The following is a 27,375-nucleotide window of genomic DNA, read 5'->3' as shown; positions in this document are numbered from 1 at the left end:
ACCCCAAAACCGGCAGGAAAAACAAGAGAGAGGAAGGAAAGCATTAAATCTTACCCTTGAAGGCTTGTAAAAGTCACAGCAACAAAGTTGCTGCCCTCCATAGCACTCCGGTACACTCCTCTCTTCTCATTTACACGCAGCTTTATCCCCTCCCAAGAGCGACAGCTTCGCTCCCAGTCACAGAGCCAGGACATTCACCTAAGGACGCAAACCTCATCTGGGCTGTGAAATGGGCATCGCGCGTCCTCTCCGACCCCCTTAAAATCCTCCGCTGACTCGCTCTGACATACAATGTCTCGGCAACTACACTTACTCCAAGTTCCCCACTTCTTACTTCAGTCACTGACCTTGGCCCCTTGCCAAATTTTTTTTTTTTCTCTTTTTTTCTTTTTTTATATTCTGCTTCCTGTTGAGAGGGAGAGTGTAGTCGCTCCCTTAAAAACAAAACGCTTCAGTGCTACAAACTGTGAAAGAGTAAAGCAGCAAAGCACATCATCCAGGCTTGGGGAGCCCCAATAAACTCCAGAGGCGACAGCTGCTTGCTTTACCTACCTCCTGCCGACGTGGAAGCTTTCAAAAAGAAAGCAAGCAAGTAAAAGAGTCCAACATATCAAATTGCTTTCAAAAATTATGAACTTGGGAAGGGATCCATTTCTCAGCAACAGCCCCTCTCTCTGTGTCTGTAACACTGAAGTTGGTCAGGACTGCTTAAACTCAGAGACAGAGTCCTACAAGCTGATCCCAAGGCTCCACCTTACCCACTTTCCAAACTTGTGAGCAGCAAAAACTCGGCAGAGAAAAGCCTCATAGAGCACAATTGCATAACTCAACCACAGAGCTTCCTCCAGCCAGCCAGAGGATTGCTTTGGCACCCAATTTGCTTGTTCATCCCAAGAGCATGACCTTGCCTTGCCCTCTGGGACACCTGCCTGACTGCACTGTGGTCATGGGGACCCTCCTCACCAGAAACCCTCAGCACTCTCATGAGCCTTCCAACCTTCCCACCCCATTTCTCCACCTCCAACAAACAAAACAGCACTTTTTTTCCCCAAGCTGTGGGACCCTTTACAATGCAGTGCCCTCCTATATGCCAATCTCCTGGCATTTTACCTGCCACTTGCTCTAATCTCCAGACCAAAATTGGGGCAACTACAACTTTAATCCATGTCTAGATTCCCTGTATCTGTGGTTTGCAATTATTTTTAAAGCAACATGTTCTTTACATAGTCATGTTCACAGTAATGCCTGCCATGAACATCTCCATGTTTTGTGATGACATAAGAAACTTTAACATTTCTGTGTGTATTTGTGTTTGGTTTTTTTCCTTCAGCTTTGGAGTTTTCCTACAGGGAAATTCATGAACACTGTTTAAATTAATTTCATGTCTACCCACTTAAATGAATTAATTATAGTAACACAAGAGTCAAGGCTTTGCCAAAAAGTATTTTCTACAAAATGAAATCTTCTGTATTCAAGAGGAAAGGTATGGAGGGCTCTGGAGGCTGCTGTGGTAGTGGTCCACTGCTGGTCATGAAGGCTGAGTGACAATAAAGACGATACTCTAATGTCATAAGCAATTTCTGAAAGAAGAGCCTGTGCCCTTTGCTGTGACTTCAGGGGTATTCCAGGCTACACCAATTTGAGACCATGCTCACTAAATTGGCTTCCTAACACATACAAACAGCCAATATGGGATGTGGCACATAGGACTGATCTCCTGAAGATACAGGTCATTTTCAGATGATTATGATCTTGACAGCATCTAACTGGAGAGGAAATTCCCCCTGCACTAGCCATTTTTCATTTTCTCATCACGCACATATCATTTCAACACCAACAGTCCAAGTATCACATTTTTTCCTGCAAGCAGAAGTACAAGGATCTGGATTAATTTTGGTCCTTCAACATATTTGGTTCTCCAAATGAGGTTCTCCAAACTTCATTCTCATTTCTCCTCATTCTGGAGTTTTTCCTCATTCTTATAACTTTCATCTGATTTTCTTCATGACATTTTAATATGTTGGTTGATTATGAGTCATTCTGCACTACTACTTTCTTTGCTGCTGTCTTTATATTTGCTTGTTACCACTTTTGCCTTGAACACAGTTTCTTCCTTCCTAGAGTTAGGTTTGTCTCCTTCCTTTGACACACAAGTGGAACCAACCATAAAGTCACCCAGCCTTGCGTCTTATTAAGACTTTAAAATAGCTAAGAGTTTAATAGGCTGATTTATGATTTTTCTTGGCACTGAAATCCACCTCATATACATCAGATATGACTTTTTCCCTTAGCTATGCTTTCCTTGTGGACTCCAGTGAACTTGCTCACGCAGGGAAGCTTAACACACGTGGAAGCACTCAGAAGAGCAGGAGTGACTCAGGGTTATGAACTCAGCTCTGGGTTCTCTTGTCCTTGTGCTTACTTATACTTTGTTCACTGGATAGCATCTTCCCGATCACTACACAACTTGGATTGTGCTTTGCAGATCTCCAAACATGCCAGGAAGCACTGCTACCTGCAGTGGCACTTATAAAATATTCAGTTCCTGTATAAAGGATGTACACATATGATGGGTGTCTGAGTGTCTCCTGAAGCCAGCATGATTTGGGCACAGATTCAGCTGGACAGATGCAACAGGGCAGCAGTCACTTGCCATGATCCACAGTGGTGGGAAGAAGTTAAATCTGTAGCTTTTCCAGCAAACAAGCTGTCTTCTTGGCCAGGCAGCCTCCCCCATACCATGCTCCTTCACCTTTGAGTCCTCCACTTTCCCAACGGCCACCAGTCATAGAGGGCTAACTAGGGTGGGATGGATCTGAATTCATGCCATTAAGACCTTATCCACAGACTTCATCTGAGAAAATGACCTCCAGTCCTTCAGCCTCTGCAGCATTTCAATAGTGATCAAGATGCAAAACTGAAGCTTCACTCACCCCTATTTTAAAAGATGCTCTCAGCCCACTCTCCAGATTAGATTTGGTCTTCCTCCAAACAGCAAAGCTTACAGAGCAGAGGATCATCTCAGGAGCACCCAGAACCCGAACATGTCTGGTGACCTAGTAATATTTTGAATGTCTTAATATGCCCTTGAGTAACTGGTACGAACCAGAGGATAGGAGAGAAGAAAGGAGAGAAACACATGCTGGAGCATCCCACAATGTAGACTTCAAGCAAATGCCAGTCTTCGAGAGAATTTTTCCCTAGGATAAGCAATTTTTAAAATTACTGTCATCTTGATGCTTTCCCAATGATCCAATATATTTGAAAAAGAGCACTGATAGTCTTTGCTTTCCCTTACTCTCTTATAACTGCAGTCTGCCCCTCCTGAACTGCAAGGTTTGAAGCTTGACCTGCTCTACCATGGCTGGTACCACTCTGCAGATGAGCGATGGGACCACTCTCTGATGAGTGGTCATCCCCCACGCTCAGAGTCAATGCAATCTCCAGGGATCATTTCCACCCACCCATCCTCACCTCCATCTACCACAACAGCACAAGTGCATTGCTCAGTTCCTAACTATGCCAGTCACTGTTCCAGAAAAGCCTTTCTATGTGGCACTGGAGGGCTTCCTCACAACCCCTCAAGGGTTAGCCTTAAGTGACTGTATCTCCTCCCATAGCCTATGGTTTCCTTGTCCCAACTTTCTCCACTAGACCTGACCAGTGAGGAGCCCACTGTGTAGGGGTGGGATAAGTAGCCCACTTCTCTGTGGGGACACTTGAAACATCTGTTGTTATAAGTATCTGCAATGGGTCTAAGGGGTCAGATGGCTTTCCTCATGAGAGACTTTCTGTACCCTCTTCTTGTCAAAAGTCAGAGTAGGATGCATGACTGAAAGGAAGAAATCAGGACATTATTCTCCACATCTTGGATATGAGAGAACTGTTTAAAAAAATAGACTATAAGGAGAACATCCAAGTTGTAAATTGCTGTAGTCCAGGAAATACCAGCAGAATCATAAGGTGAATAACAAAAGACTAAATATGCTGTATCACACATGAAGTATTGGCAGTGTCCTGGATCCCTGTAGGATATGGCAGATAAAATTGTCCTACTGGCAGAATGCACACCAAAACTTTGCAGAGGAAGGGAAAATGAAATCCTACATGTGCCTGTTATCATGACCTGCTTATGGCTGGAAAATGAAATGGGGGAGGAAGGTTATGTCATGAAGTTGTTCTAGGGCTGTCCTTGCCTTTTGGGAGCTACTCCGCTCAACACATTTTATCACTTCTCCAAGGAATTCCAAATTAACCCAATTTGAAGGTATGCTCTGGATTCCTACCTGTATGCATCCATCCCTCTGGGTATAATCTGAGGTGCAGCTCTAGCAGTGCAGGTTCATACAGCAGTATTCCCATACTTCACCAATTATTTCAGAAGCTGTGAGCTGTCCCAGTACACACCACATGGAAATGGTCAGAAAATTGCTTCTGTGAGTGTGTGTGGAATAACATGAGTCATACTGATCAGGATATGGTGGTGTGCCACTTACCTTCAGCAGGGAAGGATGGGTCTGTGGCTAGAGATGCTTCTTCTCCACCAATGCCCCTTGCCCACTATTCCAAGCCCTTAACGAACAATAGCCAGGTAAGGAAAATCATGAGAAATCCAAAAAGGCCCAGAGTCTTGTCTTTAAAAAGAAAGCAACAACTTGCTCCGGCAACTACTGATCTCATCTTCCTAGCACCAAACCCTGCAAATGTGATACCATCTAATGTTTTAAAACAGAAATTGAAATAATGTCTCTCAGGTGTTGCCTTGCAGCCCTTAGGAGCAGAGCCAAAAACATTTTGGTCAATAAAATCCAGGTTCAGATTACACTGAAGAGCAGAAAAAAGTGCAGAAGAAAATAAATTCTGCAGGGAACAAGGCCCAAGGCTACCTCATTTCTGAGTCCAGTTCCCGCCAGATTTGAAATCTTGTTTTTACAAACTCCCTCCCCACCAAAAATTTCACCGCTCCAGTAGGGAAGATGCTGTTGCAAGGAGAGATGTCTCCTGGGTACCTGAAATATTCTCTGTGACCCTGTAGGAAATTGAGTGGTTTGATGGACACATATATTGGTGGGAGCTGATGAAGATCCTCCTGTCTCAGAATTACATTCCTAGAATAAAAATCTGTGTCCCTGCCTTTGCCCACGACACTGCAAGTGCCCAGCTGCACCAGCACAGCATGGGGATTAATCAGCTGCTGAAGCAAACCCCAGAGGTGTCCACACTGTGTTCAACACATATTTCTTAATCATCACCAGTGGAAAAGAGGGGAATCCCAGGGGGATGCTCGGGAAGGCTCATGAAAAGCTGATCATGGGAATATGAATAGAAAAAAAATCAATAGCTGAGGGCAAAGCAGCAGCCCAGCTCATTAGAGCCTCTGACTAGAGTGCCCTTTGTAACACGAGTGTTGCACAAGGCCCATGGCTGCTATTGGCAAGGCAGCAGCTGCCATAAACACATATGCTATGTGTGGTGACATTTCAGATGCTGTCACTTGCCCACTCCTCAGATACATATCAAAAAAACCAGCTCAAACCATTGAGGAATTAGGATACCCCTCAGTATCTATCTCAGATAGATACTGATGATCTCAGTAGAGATCTCAGATGTATTTCTAGAAGGCCTTCATGGCTTCATTACATATTGTTCTAAATATCATTATTTTATCCGTCCCATGAAAGACTTAGTGTCTAAGGTGTTCTTAGGTGTCTTAGGTGTTCTAAGGGAATTCCTGTAGGTAATATGTCACATCCATTATGCTTTATAAGCATTTTAGCAATAATTCCAAATTGAACATACTTGTATGCATGTATATCTCTACTGTCTCTTTTCCAGATAACAATTATATCTATCTTGCCAGGAAAAATATGGAGGCATCTTACTGCCTGCCACAAAATTACTCCTAGTATGAAATTATCTTTTTTATATTTTTTAGTATTATTGACTGAATTACATGTTCAAGGCTTAGCTAGATTAACCTGGTGGTAGGTATTTTGTCCATGGTAAGGGCTTGGAGCTAAGATGAACTTTAAAGTCCCTTCAACCCAAATCATTCTACAGTTGCATAATTAGGTCTTTAGTATATTATTATAGTTTTTGATGACTAGATCATGATAAGCTGTCCCAATTCAGAGAGGTCAGGGGGCCTCGTGGGTGACCAATAGATGTTCACATTAGGGATGTGCAGTAGGACCAGCATTCCATCGAGCCATGATCCCAAAAGCGGATGTGAGCACACAGGAGTATAATACTGTAGTGCTACAATAATTTGTAGTGCTGATGACTGGAACTGAGTTGGTTTCTTGACCTGTCAAAACTCAAGTTCTGTGAATTTTGAGAAGTGAAAGGAAGCCCCTGCCTGGTGGCAAAAGAGCATGGTCTGAAAAAAAAATAGCCATCATATAAAACAAGGCCAGGGGAGCCTATGTACTGGCAAGAGAGAACTTGGCTCCCCAGTGGAACATCAAACTTTAGGTAATTAACCAAAGATCAAAAATGTCTGTGCTGATACTATATGACATAAATAAGCAGAAAACAATTTATTTCCCTGGATATTTCCCCAACAAAACTGCAAACTTTTTAAATCAACCATTTGCACTTCAATTGCTGCTCCACCTTGGCAGTAAATATGCCATATAGATCCACAGCTTTGCCAGCATGGCCACAGCACATGACAGATCCCAGCACTGCCAACCTTTTACTTTTATTGGCTGCAAGTTTAATTTATGTTATATTGTTCCTACATCTGTTCTCCAGGTTAACAGAAGTGCATGTTCCTTTGCACTTGCTTGGCTGACAGCAAAGACATGTATTATTCCCATCTCCATTCACATGGACGGTCAGTGTTTAGGCAGTGAATTCCTCTTAACTGGGATAGAAGTTGTGCATGTGAATCCCTCTGCAGCTTTTTGAAGGTAAGGAACAACCTGATGGGTGCCTGGGCCCTTCAGGATGTGATGGCAGAGTTAAGGAGGACATGCTCTTCACCCAGCAGTTCAGGAGAACCTGAAGAAGACAGCAGCAGCTAAGCCAGTGAGGAACGTGCAGTGCACACAGTCACAAGGACGTTGGGTGTGTACCTCATTTGAGGTTAATCACTGCCATTTCTGCTGTTGGGATATGATGCAGTATCACAGAAGATCCCTTTAAAAACAAGGAGATAGATGAAAAGGGAGGTATTCCTATTCCCAATGTTACCATTTGTCATACCACTTCTGATTTTCATAAGCTGCTTAAGGGTTAAATAAGTTGTGAGCCCCATAAAAGAGACAGCATTTTCTGTTTCTGATAGAGTGATCAAACTTTTGTTAGTGTATCTCCAGAAGGCAATGACACACAGCCTCAAGCTGGTTATGAGCTAATGAAGATACGCAACAAAAAGAAAAGTAATCAAAAACTCTGGGACTACAGAGAATAAAGTAAAGTTTCGACAGTACTGTGCAGCACCAAATGCCCAGGAGAAATAAAGAAAGTAGTTTTCTTAATAAGGAAGTAAAAAAAGCCACAAAACCCATGGCCCTTTATCTTGGTGTGAAGCTGAAGCATAAAAGACCAACCATTTTTGGTGCCTTCTGCCCACAAGGAGATAGATAATCTTTAGATAATCACAGGATATCCCAGCTTAAAATAATAGAAAGAGGTGGAAACTGCATGAGGATTAATGCAGAAAATGAAAACTGTGCTCTTAAGCAAAATCTCCAGGGTGTGTTTTGTAATTTTAGGTTCTTTTTGTGCTGTGTTCCATTATTTCCAAATCTGCATTTTTAATGTTTTTAGCAGCCTTTTAACACAAAAAGGGAGCCTATAAGAACACTGGAGAGGGATTTTTGACAAAACATTGGTATCAGTGATAGGACAAGTAGGAATGGCTTTCTGTTTAAAGAGAGTAGGTTTAGATTAGATATTAGGGAGAATTATTATTGTGAAGGTGTTAAGACACTGGCACCGGTTGCCCAGAGAAGCTATGGATGTCCCATCCCTGCAAGTGTTCAAAGCCATGCTGGATGAGGCTGTGAACAACCTGGTCTGGTGGAAGGTGTGCCTGCCCATGGTAGAGAGCCTGGAAATATATGATTTTAACTGTCCCTTCTAAACCATTCTGTGATTCTACGATTATAACCTTGAATCTTGGCGAAGACATGTTCCTCATATCAGATGTGTCACATCTCAAAAGGAGAGCTCCGCAATGCTCTGCCTGTGGCCCAGCCCCACGCTGGGCTGCTGGTATCCCCCGTGCCCAGCTGCCCATATAACTGCTTTGGCTGGTTTGACAGCAAGTATTCACAGGGCTTGAGTTAAGCAGAAATGTCTTCTAAGGACTGTTAGTATCTGGCCACGTTCCCTGGGTGAATTCAAATCATGTAATCCCTAAAGACTTAGTAAAGATGGTGTAATCAGATCAGAATAAATGCTTTGTGTCAGTAAATGAAAGTCATAATTTCTCTTAGAAAAGCAAGATTGGATTAGCTCTGGGGATGAGAGTGGTACAGAGATGTAAACAGGTCAGACAGAGGTCTGAGTGTTCTTTGGATGCCATCTGCTTAACAGGCGGTGTCTGCCCAGGCAGGGACTTGAATTATTTCCTACAATCAGATTGCCATTTTGGCCCATTTTGGCTGTAGGAGAAGAAAAACCCCACCATTAAACACAAAGGGGATAGTCAAAGGCAGTGTCCCAAGTGAGTTTGCAGAGCATATTTGGGAAGAGCATATTTACACTAATCCAACAAAAAAAAAAAGGCTGAGAAAAAATGCTGTTTGTAAACCAAATAAAGAAAAGCACATTTGCCTGGCCAGTCAACCTGCAGTACAATTTTGCAGCAAGGGTTGGTCAGAAATGAAACTGGTGACAATCCAGATAATGACAATCTCTGGCAAGCACACAAAGTCAAAAGTTGTGTCTGGTGTCCAGCTGTACCTGGGAAATCTCTCTAGCATGTGGTGAAGTTGTGCTTCACAGAGCTATACCTTGAGACTCCCAAAAATGAGGCAACCATGACAGTGAGCCATGAAATTTAAATAGACCAAAGTGTATATTGCTTCATTAATCAATATCTGATGTAGTGTAAAGTTTTTGGATGAATGGTTTCTTGAAAACTTGTTTCTGTCTTCAGCTGATCTTGAAAGTGTTCTACAATTTTGTTAATATTTTTGGGTTTTGTTTCAAGTCTTCTGCTTGTCAATGAAAGAAGAAGAGGCCTCCATGGAGGATCTTACATCACATGAAGGGGAAGAGTCAAAGAAAAAAGGAATGCACTTATGGAGCTGTGAAGGCCAGGCAGCAGAGGCAAAATAATTCACTTTAGGAGCATATCAGGATGAAGAGAAAGAGCTCTAGAATTAGAAATAAATTTAAAGGCAAACACAATTGCTTGATGGATATAGCATTAAGGAAAAGCACTGGAAACCAGTGAACTTAATGTGGGATGCCTGTGTGTTTGCAGGCAGTGGAGCCTGGAGGTTCCTGAAAGGTACCTGGGAAGTCTGACACAAGCATAGAGGCATCAATTGATCTTGCAGGAGCAAGAGCTGGAGAGGATGTTAATTGAAATAGTCATGGTTTGCAGTCTCACAAATAAATATATATCAGCATCAGTTTCAGTTTATGCTTATGTAACAGTTCCTACAAATTCAGCAGCTCAGGTGAAGATGCACTTCGGTTTGGGTGGCTTTGCTGTGTGGGAGCAGCCTGTAGGATATAGCCATCCCAACCTGTGTAAAGACAGAGCCCTTTGAAAAAAACACTCAGAGGACATGGCTAGAAGGGTGGAGGGGTCTAGAAGACAAGGGAAAGCAGTCCTAATTGGAATGCAGGACATCACTCTCTCGCAAACATGCATAAATTAGGCAAAACCATTGTTCTGACTGCTTCACACCTGTACCTTTTGTAAAGCCAAATCTGTACATATAAGATGGGAAAGTAAACAAAGTCTTGTTTGTTTGAAATCGCAGGTGGTGAATGCATTGACAACATTTTGCAAGACAACAGAAGTATAGATTTCACACTACAGCTCTTACTGAAGGGCAAGGGAAAGCAAGTGGAGGTCTGAATGTTAAACATGTGGGTAATCCAGATTCCCATCCAGATGTAACTGCAACCTGCAGTGGCTGAACATCCTAGTAAACTCAGACTCACCAGAACAACGGAGCAGGAAGGAAGTAATGGATGAAAGAGTAACACTGAATCACCTGTGGAGGCAGGTAGGGAGTGCCTGGAGTGAGTCAGGGGAAGAGAAAAGAAGTCTTGCTTATCAATGGGTCACAGCCCTGTCTGCAACCCTTTCACTGCCCTTTCTTGGAGTATGGCATTGGGAGCACTGGCAAAATCAGAACATTCCACCTTTAAATATTTAAATATAGATATAAATTAGGGATTGACCTACAGACAGTAGAACTCACCTCTGACTTTTCCTGCTGCATGAGTCTCAGGTACTCAGGTAGGTTTTCCTCCTTTCCTCCTCTACACCACTTTACACATGCAAGAACTTAATCCTGCTCCTCCTGCAACCAGTGCTGAGCACATGCAAACATTTATGAGTCCCAGACTGGACCCATGAGTGTAAGGGGCTGGGCAGCTACCCAGATTAAACACTGCCAACCTAACTGTGTAGAAGGTGAGTCCAGAGTGTCTCTCTAACACACACAGAAGACTGCCTGGTCATAACCCAGGGATCTGTCTTCTTTGATTATTCCCAAACTATTCCCAGCAAAACTGTGAGCACTGTTTCCTGATTGATTTGAAGAGAGCTGTACTGATACCAAACAGCATCATTGACTGTGATACCAGCAAATTAGCCTGCGTCTTTGTTTCCTTCCTACCAATGATTTTTGTTTTGCTTAAGCCTGCAGTAGTGACTTTCTGTAATGCAAAACTCTGTGTAGGTCATGTTTAAGCTAACACCTAGGACCAAAGCTAAAGTGCAGTAAGTCACACATTTGACTAAACAGAGATTCACTGAGAGGTTTTATCACTGAGAAAAATAAGCCATCCACTGAAAAGGAAGTAAACAGTTACTTCAAAACGGTGAATTGCAGTGTTGCCTTCCTCTGATGCTTTGCAACCAAGTTAATGCAGAGAAATAAAGACAGTGCCTCTTATCACCAGTAATATGGCCTTAATATTTGCTTCAATACTGTCTTAAAGTAATTTAATATTTGCAGAGTTAGGTATCACTGCACATTTGCTTTAGCTAAAACGAAAAGGTTTCTTCCCCCATGGCTTCATTTAGCAAGATCTCCTGGCTTTCATGGTACTTCTTTTCTTTTCCCAGTGTCAGGATAACCATGGGCAGAGAGAGAAGAGCAATGCTCTGTGGTAAAAATCCTCCTCCAACACATGCTAAAGTGTCTTACTTCTGTAATGAGAATCAAAAATGTGCTGGATGTGAGGAAACATCAGAGGACTTAGTATATCAGATGAGCGATGATCTGGGGGGAAGGGGTGATTTTTCTCGGTAGTACAGAAGATACTTTGGATGTGTTTCTTCTAGGAAAAACTTCACCAAGTCTTCGGGCATCCATGAGCTGACTTTGCAGTGTGATAACTATGCTAAGAAAAGACTGTCCAGGAGAAACTTAAGGCTGTGATCTCTATATGAGGGTCTTAAACCAGTGGTGCAAATGCTTCATCCCAGTCTCATACCCTCCAGTTTTAAAGGCAGTGACACCATTTATCACTTAGCATACACAGGCCAGAAAACAACTTGCTAAATTGGCCCATCTACCAGTTTGAAAGAGAGCACATCTCCTCCGGAGACAGTTCCAATGCAAATTCCTTCATGAGATGGAGGCCTGTGTTTCATACCTTTATTGTTAAGTTAAAATACAATTGCTAATAATGATCATAAGGACAACTCAGAGCACCTTTCACAGAGAAAAAGAAGCCCAGCTCTCCCTTCATAAATTTACAGAGAGGAGGGGCCTGGATCTAAAACGAGCTTGTGCTTTCCCACTGACTTTGGAGAGCTTTACCAAAGCCACGCTGCAATGGTCCCAACTTGTGCTAGCTTTGAGTGTTGCTGACACACTGGGGCTGGCACTACAAACAGAAAACTTTGACACCGGGCTCATTATTGATAAGTAACATTCACAGATGGAGTAATAATCCAGTATGCGCAAGGGAAAAAAAATCTGAAATCTGGGTTTCTATGCAAGTTTTTACGTTTTTCTCTTAGGAGAAAAAATAAAGAAATTGTCCTACCTGGCTGTTCTGTGCCTTGTGTTCAACCTGGAGCTGTTTGTCACGACGAACAGAATGGATTGTTTTCAGCACCGTGCAAAGAGCTGCAGTTTGTTTTAAACTCCACGGACGGTTCCCCCGCCAAGCACGCCAGGCTTCTCCCCAGCTGGAAGGTGAGGCTGGCGAGGGAATACCACACTTTCCACCATACAAACTCGTGCAGGGGCACGCTGAATGCGATCCAGAAGTTACAGGATGTCTCGGTGTGTTTCTTGTCCCAGATAAGGACTATGAGGGGAAAGGCAAAGTTCCCGAGGCTGTGAGTAGAACATGGCACTGTGTAGCACTGAGTAAATAAAAACCAAAAGTGATCGTTGGACTCGGGTGTAATACCAGGTATGTTACAAAGGTTTATATACCATAGGCAGGACTCTGGATTTCATTTAAGAGAAATGCAGCCTAAAACTCCGGTGGAGCGCCCTGCCTGCAGCTAAAGCAACTGGGAGACCTGGAGCTCAACTTTTGGCAGTCAGAAGATTTGTCTTCTTGGACAGCACTCGGAGAATTTAAATCACAAAATAAATTCTTTCTTACAAGTCAGACGTTTCACTGCCTCCCATAAGGACCTGTAAAATGCATGAAACTTCTGTGGGATAGTTGCTTGTTTGGGGAGTTTATGGTGTCAAGTACTACAGGATCCTGATTCCTGTTTCTGGATTCCATGGTTATGAGAAAAAAACCCTAGGTTCAGCTTTTGGCACAGTTTTTTGTTTCAATGCCTTCTTCAGACTAAATAAAACATTTACAAAGATAAATCTGAGACGGAGAGGAAACAGAATTAATCTAAAAAAGCCACCTAAGTACAAAGGTGATAGGGCACGTATGAAAACTTGAAATAAAATTACATTGTCTAAGTGATGATGTTTATTGGCAACACCAGTATTTCATACTTTCCTACAGTTTGATAATGCAAACTTCCATTGCTAATTCACAAGCTTTGAGTTGCTCCTTTAAGGTCTTTTTGCCACCTACTGTTTGGTTTAATGACACCTTCTGCCTGAAAAATTCCAAATTAGTGTGAGTTTTAAATAGATTAAGATTTTTTACAAAGAAACATTTTTTAAAACATTCTTCACAATATGCTAAATTGTTGAAGCAGAAGCCTTTCTAAAATGTAATTCACACCTCCTTAACCACCTTGACTCTTCAGGGGGTTTTGTTCTGTCTGTTCTTGGTTAATGAAAAGAGATTCGTCAGTACCACTGCTCCCTGCAGTCTTTTCCAAACTAAATCTATTCTTCGGCTTTCAGAGCAGCAGATGGGATTGCAGACATAGGAGTGAAAGCTTATAATTTTATTTAAAGATCTCTCAGTAGATAATGGGCCAAGGTTATGACTAATAGGGTCATGTAGACACGACCTAAAGAAGGAAGGATAACAGCCCAAGCAACACTGAAATGAGACTCAAATTCCCTCTCACATCTGCGACAGATCCTGGACAAGTCAATAAACGCTGCTATTCTTCTCTTCTTAATAAATAATAATTTTTCACTTCATCAAGTGAGAAAGTAGGAGACATTGCCAACTACAAGGCATTTAGAGACACACTAGTGGTGCCTCAGAACATGAGAATTTCTAAGTCCCTTTAATGTAATGAAGTCAGAGGCTGTCCCAAAGTCCTGTTAATCATACTTTTTTTTTTCTCCTCCGAAATGGAAATAATCACATTTCTGTGGGGCACAAATGAATAAGCTGTTTTTCTGTTGACTTTCCAGTTATTGTATTGTTTTATGATACTCTAATTGAAACAGAAGATCTTCTTAAGGGAAAAAGGTGCAGTAGAAATATGACAGCCTCTCCTGTTAGCATTTTGCCTCCAAGCACTACAGCTATGAGTCAGCGAGCTGATAGGAAGACTTTTACATAGCATTCATTATTAGTCTTGGAGGATATACAAAATTACAATTCTTTCCTGTCTGTGCTGTGCTGGTCACTAAAGTAAAAATAACTTCAAACTAACAATGGTTAATAATTTGGAGCTGAGAATACAGCTTTAGATTAATGTTTTTGTAGCATGAGAACTCCTTTGTTTGGAGTTAAAAAGCTACTGTTTAAGAATGATGCAATTTTAAGGGAAAAAAAAAAAGACATGCTGCTGCCTGATAAAAAGCTATGTTGCAAGAACTGCTTACATGATCTGCTCATCCCTTAATAACCCTCAGCACTTTTCCAGAAGATTTCTTCCACGGCAGTTTTTTAAAAAGTAGTTCTCCCCTTTGCAGAATATGACGTTTTTGGGTGCGTTTCCGCTTTCTCCCATCTTGTGGTCTGTGGGTCACACCAATAACCCCTTTTTCTCATGCTCTGTGAATTCAGTGTCTGTTTGTTCAGAGCTACCGAGGGAGTTTCTTCACCCTCGGTTTCTGCCTTAGAAATATCCTGCTGTGCTGTGGCCTCCTCCTGTGTCTGTCATGCACTAGGAAAGAGGCATGGCAACAGACAGACCTGTCATGGTATCTTATGGACACTTATCCTGCCAGGATATTGCTTATCCTGCCAGCAATAAGCACACCAGACATCCTGGGATAAGAAAGCTTAGAATTACACTGTGACAGAAAGTTATAACTTAGTTAGCCAGGAGCTTTGTGATTCTTTAAAAATTCTGTAGTCAACTATGTTTAATTAGTTAAGGAATGTTTGACCATGATTTTGGCTAGTTTTGCTTTAAATCTGTGTTGGCTGAGTGTCAATAGAAAACCCTGAGAAATTACCTCACTGCACTTGCAGAAAGGAACTCCATGGATTCGTAGCCCTTAAAGAACTTAATCAATACCTGAATAACAAAATTCAATAAAGAATTGTTTAATGGTTATCATCTAACTAGAGATGAATTAGATGTCATAGAACAAGAAAGATATCTAGAGAAAGTTAAGGAGTCAAAGGTCTATACACCCCGGAAAACTTGATTAATACATTGCAGGTGCAGTAAGGGACTCACTTCATAGGTTTGTACACATCAGAAAATTTATTCAATGGTAAATGGTCCAACCATGACAGCAAATTTAATAAAACACAGTTAGCTGGATAAAACTTGGGTTATTCATTAAACAAAAATAGATGAGATATTCTGGCAGTAATTAAAAGAAATTAAACACCTATAAAATGATGCAATAAATTAGGCAGACTTTTGGGAGCGTCTATAAAAAACATGGGTGTTACAGTGTATATAAATGCCTGAAAGTTGTTCTTTCTTTGAACATGCCTACGGTGAATAAATTCCCAACATGTTCCATATTTTGACTCAAAAATGTTATTAGGAATATTTGTCTAACAGCTTTTGCTGTTAGATTTAAAATCTTTTGTTTCTACTGACAGATGAAGCAGTTTGGGTTTGGGTCAGTTGGGTTTGCCCCTTCTGCATATCCAGAAGGAATGATAAAATCTAATGGAAGAATCCTGATACACAGATGTCTTAATCAACCACCAAATGTTGATTTCATTCAACATTTTGGGCAAGGACTATCCATATTTCCTTCACTAGGTCTTGCCATGCAGGCCACAAAGACCATATAGGTGATCAGATATACATACCTGAGTCTCAAGAACATGTATTGGTTGAGTGTGAGGAGAAATGGACGCTTTGATTTATGGACACCAGACCTCAGACCGCTTTGCCACAGAACTTCCTGCAAACAAAGAGAGGTTTTCTACAAGCCCATCAGGGCAGTTTCATGGGACATCCACTTTAACACAAAACTCAGCCCCAGTAGCTCCTGTTTGCCCTGTCTATAGACTGGAAGCTGATTTGGGGGGGGGGGGGGAAAGCTGCATTTTTATTAGATTGTTTCCCTTCCGGTATTCTGCTTACACAACAGGAAATTATCTCAGAGGAATTAAGATGTTGCCCTGGGAAGGTGACACAGCTGGCAGCCCAGGTGAGGTGCCTTTACACCAGTGCACACAGCCTGGGCAACAAACAGAAGGAGGTGGAAGCCAGTGTGGTGTTAGAACATTATGACCTTGTTGCCATTACTGAAACTTGGTGGGATGAATCCCATGACTGGAGTGTTACTATGGATGGCTACAAACCATTCAGAATGGACAGGGCAGGGGGGATGCCTTCTGCATCAAGAGGTGGATTGAGTGTGAAGAGCTGTCTCTGAAGAACAGTCATTAGCAAGTTGAAAGCCTGTTGGTAAGAATCAGGGACTGAGGAAACAAAGGGAACCTTGTGGCTGGTGTTCACTACAAGCCCTGATCAAGGGGAGCCTGTTACCAAAGCCTTCTTGCTCCAGCTACAGGAGGCATCATACTTGTAGGCTTAAGTCATGCTGGGGGACTTCAACCTCCCCAGCATCTGCTGGGAAAGTAGCAAAGGGAGCTATAGGCAATCCAGGAAACTCCTGGAACTCAAGATAATTTCTTGAGTCAGCTAATAGACAGCCCTACCAGAGGGGTTGTTATACTGGATATGTTGGTCTCCAATGCAAAGAAGATAATTGGAGGCATCAAGACTAGAGGCAGCCTGAGCCACAGTGGGCATGCATTGATGGAGTTGTAGTCCTGAGGGATGTGGTTATGTAAGGAGTAAAGTTACGCTCCTGAGCTTTAGGAAAGCAGAGTTCCAGCTTTTCAGGGAGATCCGCTGGGACACTCCCCACAGGGACAAGGGATTGGAACAGAGGTGTCAGAGCTTTAAGGATATCTCCCATAAAGCACAAGTGCTAACAATCGCCAGGAGCATAAAGTCATGCAAGGAAGGCAAGAGACCAGCATGGCTGAATAGAGAACTGCTGGTCAAACTAAAGAGAGAGCAAATTCCCAGGCAGTAGAATCAAGGGCAATGAGCTGGGAAGTGTATGGAGACAAAGTACTGTTTTGCAGCTATGGGGTAAGGAAGGCCAAGGCAAAGCTGGACCTTTGGCAAGGCAAACAAAGAAAAGTGGGAAGGGCTTCTATGGCTATGTCAACCAGAAAAGGAAGGTCAAAAAGGTGCAACACCCCTGAGGTCCCATGTGCCCCCTTGACCTAGATAAGATTGAGGGTTGTGTCCATGGGAACATCACAAGATTTAATAAAACCAAGTGCAAGGCCCTGCAGCAGGGTCAGGACAACCCCCAGTATCAGCACAGGCTGGGCATGAACAGAGCCAGAGCAGCCCTGCCCAGAAGGACTTGGGGGTGCTGGTGGGTGAGAGGCTGGACATGCCCCGGCCATGGCACTGACAGCCCAGAGAGCCAAACGTGTCCTGGGCTGCATCCAGAGCCCCGTGGGCAGCAGGGGAGGGAGGGGATTCTGCCCCTCTGCTCTGCTCTGGTGACACCCACCTGGAGCTCTGCATCCAGAGCTGGGGTTCCAGCACGGAAAGGACAGGGACCTGCTGGAGTGAGCCCACCCAGAAGGCTGCCAAGATGATCAGAGTGCTGGAGCACCTTTTCATTTAAGACAGTCTCAGAGAGTGGGGGTTGTTTAGCATGGAAAAAAGAAGGCTTCAGGGTGACTTAATTGTGGCCTTCCGATACCTGAAGAGAGCTAACAAGGAAGATGGAAAGACCTTTTGCAAGGGCATATAGTAACAAGGGGGACAACGGGGTATGACTTCAAACTGAAAGACAGTAGGCTTATATTAAGTATTAGAAGAAATTCTTTACTGGGAGGGTGGCAAGGCCCTGGTACAGGTTGCCTAGAGAGGCCCGAAGATGGCTTGTCCCTGGAAATGTTCAGGACCTGTAGGATGGGCCACCCGGTTTGAGCAACCTGGTCTAATGAAAGGTGTTCCTGCCCATGGCAGGGGAGTTGAAACAGGATGATCTTTAAGGTCTCTTTCAACTCACATCATTCTATAAATCTGTGATCTGACTCACGGGCATTAAAGCAGTGTCTGCACAATGTGGTGAAAACTGGTGAGCTCTGGCTATGTTTGCTTGAAGTTATTGCCAGACAAATCAGATACAAAGGCTTTCAAATTTTCTTTCTTTCCTTTTTTTTTTTCCTAATATATATTTTCAATACATTTTCAGCCACTGAGTTCAAAACAGGGTTTCAGAAAGGCTTGTGTTGTTACAATCCACATTAGATGAACTGTGGTGCTGAGCTTAGGCAGAGGGTAACTCCTTAAATCAGCATTATGGCTGAAACCAGTGTGTCATGGGAGTGTGCCTTCACGAATTTCAGAAACAATAGCAATAGAAATCTCCCAGTGGTGTCTACAACATGGGCCAGGGAGTGGACACTATTGAAATGAGAAGAACAAAATTTCTGCTGTTGGATATTCAGCCTGACCATTTACTGAGAACCCTATTCTATGAAGAATATTTGTAATAAGGCAGCATTAATTTGCCTTCAAAGTCATGACTTAAGTCTCTGGGGGGAACTCCCATGTGTATTCAGGACAGCTACCCAAACTCACTTGCAGAATTTAGAAGACTCCTACTGAGAAATATGCCAACAGATGCTTCCTGACATTTAATGCTAAACATGTTATAATGGGGCTATAAACATCTTTCACTCTGAAACATATGAAGGAATAGCAGAAGACCCCAGGGAGGGACAGCTCTGTAGAAGTGGGTTTGTTGCTCCTGATTAGGATTCAGACAGCCCTCTCTGGTGTTGTTAGTACTGGTTTGATTTGTTCTAAGGCATGTCGGATGTTTGTTGCACAAACAGACTCCCTGATGCTTTCATCATGATGGAAAATTAAAAATAAGAGGTGTTAAGTAAAGAACAGTGCCACAATCTGAGTCTAAAAGCAGCACATGGTCATGTAGTCACTACAACCCACTGCTGTCATGAGAACTCTTGACCAAGGTTTCAATTTTAACTTTTGCTAGAGTGTGGTTGTCACCTTCCTGTGAATTTCAAGAAGATTCATATTCCTACTTCCCTTTGGCTGTTGTGAAAAGTCTCAGTTTCCCAGCAGTTTGTGAAAGCATCAGTGACATAACCTTTAAAGCAACAATTTCCAAGGCTCCCTGAAAAACTAAGATTTTTCAGTCATGGGTGCATAGAAAAGAGAAACCTTTTGGCTCTCTGACCAGCAGTTAAATGTAGAGAACATTTACAAGAAAAGGAAATGAAAAGTCATGAGAGGGATCTGGATAAAATAGCAGCTAGAGAACAGTAACAGAATAAAATTTGATGCCAATAAAGATGAAACTCAACCTCAGATAGGGGTAAATGGCCTGTTCAGAGCTGATTTCATTAGAGGTAAGTCAAGTCTTATGCGAAGTTTCTGCTCAGGTCCATCTCGCTTTTTCTGTGGTTGAAATTAACATCATTAACATCATCAATGTGGTTCATAGGTAACATCATTAATGTGACAGGACTTTGAATTTACAACAGGGTCATAAATTAATATTTGACCCGATGTGCCTAACAGTGCAAACAAGCAAAAGATCACAACATGTGTCAAGCTTAAAATTGTTTAACACACATGAACTTCTACAATGAAAACATTTAAAATATTATTGCAAGTGATGGATGACATATGTCTGTCTGACATCATCCACCCTGAATTGATCAGGGAACTCTAAAACATCACAAAATACTTATATTTAACATATCCAATATACAATCACAACAGTGTTCATAAAGAACAACATAGCACATACAATTTTAATCCCCCACAAAAGCAGACTCAGATATACCAATACCTATTATGGCAGAGGAGAATTTTTGGTGAAGGATTTCTAGAAGCTTTATGACTGACATATTTATAATAAAATGTTAAAGTTAAAGCACTCCTTCAGCATGAAAGGCAAAGCAGAGTACATGAGATTCAGTTTCCCTTTGTGGAACGAGTTACTAAGGGCCATTTTGTGTCCCAGCTTCAGTCAGAAATGAAGCTAACATACTATGTGCTAACTGATGACTGGACAAAGGTTTTGTATTTTTCAGGCCAGGTGAATAATACTGAAGATTTCCAGCCTTCAGTATTAGGCAGCCAAGGGCCTTTAGTGAAACTGACCTGCAGTGTCCACCATATGAGAATACATCCCACTGCTCAAATTTCCCTAATTTGCTTTACTGAAAACCTTATGTAGATTTTGGCTTTTCATTATTTGATGTGTCCCAAGAGGTGCTTGAAGATGCCAAGACTCTGGAATTGGTTTGGGGAGGAAAAATTAGGCTGTGATTATATTTTTCTAAAACTTTTCACATTTTTCCATGTTCTGAGCATGTGAAGTGCTTTCCATCTCCTCCCAGGACAATTTGAGTTAAGGCAGTATCACGGACAAACTTAAAAGCTTCTGTTTAACCCAGCAATATTATCTAGGCTTCTGAAACAGGAACAAGAGAAATAATTGCAACATTGATAAACCTAAGTAGAGTTTAAACTGTCAGGGGAGTAAGTTAAATAATCATGTTACCTTCTTAGCATCATTTCCCTTTTCCCCCTCCATGTTTTTGGAGTGTCTGAGTATGTTCCTTGCATGCTGGGAATGTCAAATGTTCAGAGATGCAAATTCAAAACTGCTGTGAAGATGTCTCTGATATCCCCCAGCTACTGAAATAAACTTTTGGTTTAGGTTTGCAAAATCATCAAACTTCCTGCTCTTTCCCATCTCCTCTCAAGAAAAGATAAATGCTCATTATAATAGGTGCCCTATTTACCTAAGGCTTTGATCTTTCTCAACTCTGCTTGCAGATTTCTGGAGGAGCCCCAGTGTACGTGAATTTACAATGCAGCGAGCTGCTGTGCTTTCCAAGAGAGCTGGTTTCAGCATCATGTCTGCAAGACTTCAAAAGAGAGGGAAAAGTTGTTTTTCTACTTATAGCTCCAATTTCCCTCTCCACTGCCTCTGGACACTGTCAGTCCTAGGAGATCACAGAATGGCTTGGGTTAGATGTGATGTTTTTCGGACAGACTATGCTGAACTTCAATGAGCCATATCCAAGAAGAAATATGCTCATGAGATGCTTCGAGGTTTTTTTTTATTTCCTTGTAGGAGTCAGAGTGTGAAATACTACCACTAGATATACTGTCCTTTGGTTTAGACACACAAACAGATATTTGTATGTTATCTTTCACTTTGAAACAGCTACCTGAACCAGTAGGCAAGCCTGTGACTAACCCAGCACTCTGCTGCAATCTCATGGGAAAGATGCTTAAACCTTGGCAAAGCATGGACAATATTTGAGGGCTTGGATTCCTGCCCCCTTATTTAACTGCAGTGACCAGTTCACAAAGATTATGTCAATTGGTCACCTGGGAGCATTTCCAGGTCTCCAGGCATAAACCATGGCTGTATACCAGCTCCTGCACTACTTGGTATTGCCCTTACCCATAATCTCTCACCACTCTGAGAAACTGTGGATAGTTTATGCCTGGAAATGTTTAAGGCCAGGCTGGATGGGGCTCTGAGCAACCTGGTCCAGTGGAAGATGTCCCTGGCCATGGCAGGGGGCTGGAACAAGACGATCTTTAAAGCCCCTTCCAACCCAAACCATGCTATGATTCTGTGATGACAGAACTGCCCTTCCAGTTGTGCGTTCAGTTCTGGTGGTTGATTTCATGCCAAGCATTCAACACAGGGATACATGCTGTGATTGGACAGCCTTTGGCACCACTGCAGGCTGTCATGAAGAGCCAGAAAAGTCAGATTGAAAGCATGAAAGCATGAAAATTACCCAAAGCTTTTGTTATTAATTTGTTAAAATAGCACTTAATACTGTTTTAATTATTATTTTACCAATTATTGTATGTATGTATGTAGTAACACTCTATAATTTTATTTTTCCCAGACAATTGTGATTCCTCATGATTTTCATCATGTCTTGTGAACCTTTGATCCAAGCTCTTTATTAATGAACTCATTGTGGTACTAGAGCAATACTCCTGCCAGACCTAGGTCCAAAGAAAAGCAGTACAATTAACCTGGCAGGGAGAAGCCTGTGGCTGGCTGGAGTGGCAGTGGGCCAACAAAACCACAGCACTCACAGGATTTCACCCCTCTATGTCTGCACAGCCCTGGATTGTGCAGCATCAGTCTGCCCAGGGTAGGATCCCAAGAGAAGCAGGACCTTACATAGTGATGAAGGATGTCTTAGTCCTGGCTGAAGGCCCACAGGCAGGCCAGGACTCAGGCATGCTGGAGTAGCAGGTATGTGGGAACTGTGCTTATGCTGTTGTGCTGTAGAGAAAATGAGGTTTGCTTTCCTGACATTGGACAAGAAAATTTTATTTTCACGAAATAGCCAGTGTCAGTGTTTCTAGTTCTGCAAAGTGGTCCTTTACATAATTGCGAAACACCTACTCCGTGAAATGGACAAACCTGGGAGGCAATGGGGCCCCCAAAGGCTTCCCAGAGAACTGTATAGTCTGGGTGAGAAAGCTACCCAAACCAAATCCATTCTCCAAAAGTGACAACTTATGAAAGAAATGACAGCAAAATTTCTTCTGTAGGAAGTTTTGCTTCCCAGATTTGTAGACCAGTGACTTTGGTTGTTTGTTTGGTTGGTTGGTTGTTGTTGTTTTTTGTGGTTTTTTTGTTTGGGAACACTTGAAAAAAAGGGGAAATGAAAGAATTTCAGCCTATTTGCAGAATAGGTTTCCTATTCTGCAAAACCCTCTAGTCAGATCAGATGCTTGCTCTGAGGAACAGGCTGGGTGTAGATGAGAAGGTGGTAAGAACTCAAACCACTAATTGACAAAAATACCTCAGTTCTTAGAGGGCTGACCTGATAATTACAGGCAGCGGGATTGAGAGGCATCCTACAGGCAAGGCCTTTTAATGGAGAATGCTTTTACCTGGGACATGGATGCCAAAGGAGCTGGAAAAGTTACTTGAAGACAAGCTGGGTGGAAACCCCTTGCATCTCCAGTCAACATGACCTGAAAGAATACTTCTGTTTGATCCCAAATCCATTAATCAGTATGATCCTAGGAATTTGAGTGAGACGCCCAGGCTTGGTTCCAGCCCGGATCAGAGGGAGGGAGCATTGCCAAGACATTGTGGAATTCAATACCTCCTCATGTCATTGCCAGGGGTAGGGAAAAGGGACATTCACTTCCAAGAAAAAGGATGTTCCTCTCCATGCAGGAGGAAGCCTTGGGTGGTGGGGAAGACACAGTCAGGACTTTGCCATGGGTTTTCCATGTAAATAGTTTATTTTTCTTACATCTTTTGTTATTATTGTCACTGTTACTGTCCATTTTCTTATCTCACTGCAGTTTCCAGTAAATCGTTGTTATCTCTCTGTGTTTTGTGTTTTCAGCTGGACAGGGGGTGGAAGTGAGTTGTAGTGGGTTTTTGTTGTGGGGGGTGTTTTTGTTGTTTGAGTTTTTTGGTTGTTTTGGTTTTGTTTAGGTTTTTTTGTGGGTTTTTTTTTTTTGTGTGTTTGTTGAGTTTGGTTTTTGTTTTTTTTTGTGTTTTGGGGTTTTTTTTTTCTTTTTTTTTTTTTTTTTTTCTTTCCTGTGTTTTTTTGGTTTTTTGGAGGGAGTTTTGTTTGGTCTTGGAGGGATTGGGTTTTGGGGTTTTAGTTTGTTTGCTTGTTTAAGCGGGACTACTAAATTGTGGAATACTATTCCTAAATCAGGAAATGCAGCAACCAAATGTTTCAGAAAAGGGAAGCTTTGAGGTGCCTATAAACCATGGAGGAGTGTGTAAGATCAGCTCTGGTGCTTCACAGGAAGGATAGGAGAAGGAAACCTGCATTTAGTTTTAGCATATTTCTAACCAGCTGTTCAGTGAGATGGAGGTGGGTGGGATACTGCCTGATCCTTCCAGGCGGCCTCTGAAATACCAAAATACATGGCCTGGCAATAGTGTGTTATTTCACAGTATTTCTTTCTATGTTCAATTGGGTCCATCTGGGTTCGTTTCAGCAACTAATGCTGCTCTGGTAAACTTGCAGGTAGGCAACACCAATGAAAGTCCCCCACTTATTTCCTCTGAACACCTGACCTGTCCCAAGTGTATAATGAAGAAGTGTCTTAAAGTCTCAAACTAAGTAAATGAGTATTAAAAGACTAAAAACTCCCAAACCATTAACCAACAGGGCAAAACACCAAGAGCTGATCTCCATTTCTTAAGAGTTATAGCTGCAAGATAAAGAATATATTTCTGGTAGAGTTGACAAATGCATCCAAAGACACTGACATAAATACAGAGTTCACTGATCCAGTCCTATGGCCTGGGCAGTGGAGTAGACGAGGTGAAATGACCTGCTGGTCCTCCCCTTGCTCTAATTTCATGGATGGTATACAGAGAATCATAGAATCACAGAATGGTTTGGATTGGGAGAGACTTCAAAGATCATCTCGTTCCAATTCCCCTGCTGTGGACAGGGATGTGACACACTAGGCCAGGCCCTGAACATCTCCAGGGATGGGACATCCTGCAGTCATCCTGCTATGATGAATATAAAAAAAGTCTCCAGTGAGATGGACAGATGGTGGACCGGTTAATGATAGGAGAAGTGGTGGGCTCTTCTCTCACAGTAGTTGATGGTCTTTATTAAAACTCATGCTTAGTAACACCTTCTGCCAAGTCTCACTTCTCTGTCAGCGTTCTCAAACCCACAGGATGGGCAAAATTGGCTGCAGCATCATTAGCACTGGGTTTACTGGTGCTAGAAAAGGTGGTGCTCTGCAGGGCAGATAGGAGCTCTTACCAAGGGTGAGCTGTTACTGCTTTGGCACCAGGATGGCACCAGACAGACACTGGAGACTGAGATGTACCAATGTCAAGAAGTAAACCACATTTCTTTATTTCCCATTTTGCCATCGCACACCATGCAGGGAAAACTAAAGGTGGGAATCCTCAAGTCACATTACCTTCTTATCCCTATTTCCTCTTAGTTCAAACCTCATACATATTAGGTAAAAATTTTGAAATTTCAGCAAAATGACTGATTGCTACTGTTTGTTCCGATGGTATGGAAGAATCCTGCCAACTTTTTTGACATCAAAATCAAAAGATTGAACACAGGTACAACTCACCTTGGCTATCTGGTGATATCTGGCTATCTTGTGTTTTCTACAAGAATAAATGTTGTGACATATAAGATAGAGCCAGTACATGATTAGTCGAGGGCAGAGAGGAAAAAGACTTCTTAAGCAAAACCCATCAGTCTCCATATTGTTTATTGCTATTTTTAGTGGAAAAGCATTTGTTGGCTGTACACTGTAACTATGAAGTTTAAGGGTTGTATATTGTTTAAACTGACATCCTTTAATTGTGGTAGGGACCAAATCTGACTAGGGAAGGGTGATCACCAAGTGCTATCATGCCAATTATCAGATGGTTGCTGGGAAGTGTGGCTTGTACCTGCTGGCTTATGGGAATCTGTGCTTTTACTAGCATAGAATTTTAGGGACAATTTGAGCATATGAGGTTGTGAGCTGACTCAGTGGGAGGGGATTGATTTGTTATACTGGGGTTGACACACACATGTTTTTACTTTTTCAAGAGACTCCCCTCCCCAAAAAAGTCATTGGGGCTACAAAGCTGTGAAGCAAAACTTTCTCTGACAGATATTTTGGTTTAATTTCCTTCATAACTTGTCTCTTTCAGATTTGATAGTGTGCAGCACTCACCTCATGCCTTTGTAACCTCCTTCATTTGTGGAATAATGGCAGGAGTTTAGTTCATTTGGGCTCCAGCTGAAAGAACAAGATATTGTTTTTCCTGCTTCCAGTGTCAAGGCTGGAGTACAAACTCCCCTCAGCAGAAAAATGTGCAAAGATTGCTCTGGAGTGCTATCAGGCATGGCTAGGAAAGGGTGGCTTGCAGGAATCAGCTGTAACATAGTAGTGCTTCATATCCAGCACTTGCCACAGTCCCACTTCTGCTCATGGCTTTTTTGCTACTTCCAGTGGGGAGAAGAAAGGCAAGGAAGAAAATGCCCCCAAAACTTCACATCTGTAGTACATGGGGATTTGAGAGTATTTGTAATAGGCTGCATGGGTTTGGTAGAAAATGTTTCAAAAGTGAGCAAGGGACTGTCCTGAAACACAGAGGATATTTATGCCTTCAAAATTTATTTATGCGGGAAGAGAAAAAAGACTGCAGGCAGTGAGAGAACTTCATTCTTTGCAGAATTCAGTTAATCCAGATGCACCTCACTGTAGGCTGGTGTTCTCACATTATCAGAATTATGGAAAATAGATGAAAATCTTTTTGGCTGACAGTTGTCATTACAGGAAAAAAGCTGAATAGCTTCTATTAATCATGGCACTACCAGATGTGACAGCTGACAAGTTTTGTCACTACACAGATATGATAAAAGTAGATGTTATTCTGCATTTAATTCCAATAAGAAGCAAACATACTAGAAAGAGTAACTTATAAAAGCACTATTTTCTAGTTCACTAGAAAATACTAGTGCACTATTTACTAGTCCAGTGAATAGTTACCTGTAGTTGATACGTAAGGATAAGTGAAGGGGTTTTGATTTCTGAAACAACAACAGAAGACTTCACAAAGCATAATAAAGTAAAGATAAATAAGAACAGGTTAGAGTCCATCTGAGTTAATCTTGCCAAGGAAACAGAGGAAAATATAAAGGTTCTTTAAGGTGCATAGATTGAGAGTAGGGAGCACTATGTACTTTGTCATGGCAGAACTTGGAGCTAATGCCTTTGTCTCAAAGTGAAACAATTACTGGACTGGAAAAAATTTGTGATGAGTACTGCAGGCCTGTTAACATCCTGAGTGCTTGGAGATCCAAATTTTATGTGGTATTCATCGAACTTTCAATATGCTTATATTGTATGTCACATAGTATCTTATATTGTACTGAAATAATCAATATTACACTTTCAGATTTCTCCTTGTCTCCTTCTGGCTGTCAGAAAATATCACTCTTGTTTCCCAGAGCACAATTGCTCTGATTCTCAGTGTCTTTTGCAACACACAAAATGTGAAAAGGAATCAGCTCAAGCATCTCACAAACTTGCTGCTGCTCAGGGTTATGCAGCATTGTGGTAATAGAGGTCCCCAAGTGGGACTGACAGATGTCACCATGGTCTGGATTAGATAGACACAATTCACCTGCCTGGTGTTCTGCCCTCTCTGACTTGGACACATTTAAGAAAGAAGAATTTGCAAAGGTGGTTGCAGTGCTGTGGTTCTGGTTTGCTCTCTCCTTGTAAGTCATCATGGTTTCTTGAGATTTTGAGCTTGCTAGTGTGATGCTGGAGGGTTTCCTTGGTGTTTTGGTGTGAGGCAGTTCCTGGGGACTCTGCTGAGTCTA

The 27,375-nt window shown here is 42.1% G+C and overlaps 1 protein-coding gene across 2 annotated transcripts in view; it reads right to left on the bottom strand.

The window, feature by feature from the left end:
- LOC136374328 (phospholipid-transporting ATPase ID-like) overlaps nucleotides 1-12,395 on the bottom strand; it is an 81,921-nt gene extending 69,526 nt beyond the window's left edge. The window contains exon 1 of one of the 2 annotated variants that reach the window (XM_066339637.1): nucleotides 12,199-12,395. The gene's annotated coding sequence lies outside the window, so the exon portion shown is untranslated. Of the gene's footprint in view, nucleotides 1-54; nucleotides 700-12,198 lie in introns of those variants that run through there. The other variant, XM_066339636.1, reaches the window with a different exon arrangement.
- Nucleotides 12,396-27,375: the final 14,980 nt, after the last annotated feature.

This window comes from Sylvia atricapilla, chromosome Z (assembly GCF_009819655.1).
Source record: "Sylvia atricapilla isolate bSylAtr1 chromosome Z, bSylAtr1.pri, whole genome shotgun sequence".
In the NCBI taxonomy this organism is placed as follows: domain Eukaryota; kingdom Metazoa; phylum Chordata; class Aves; order Passeriformes; family Sylviidae; genus Sylvia; species Sylvia atricapilla.
Note: the sequence above shows the minus strand (reverse complement) of the source record. Positions and strands in the feature narration are given on the sequence as shown.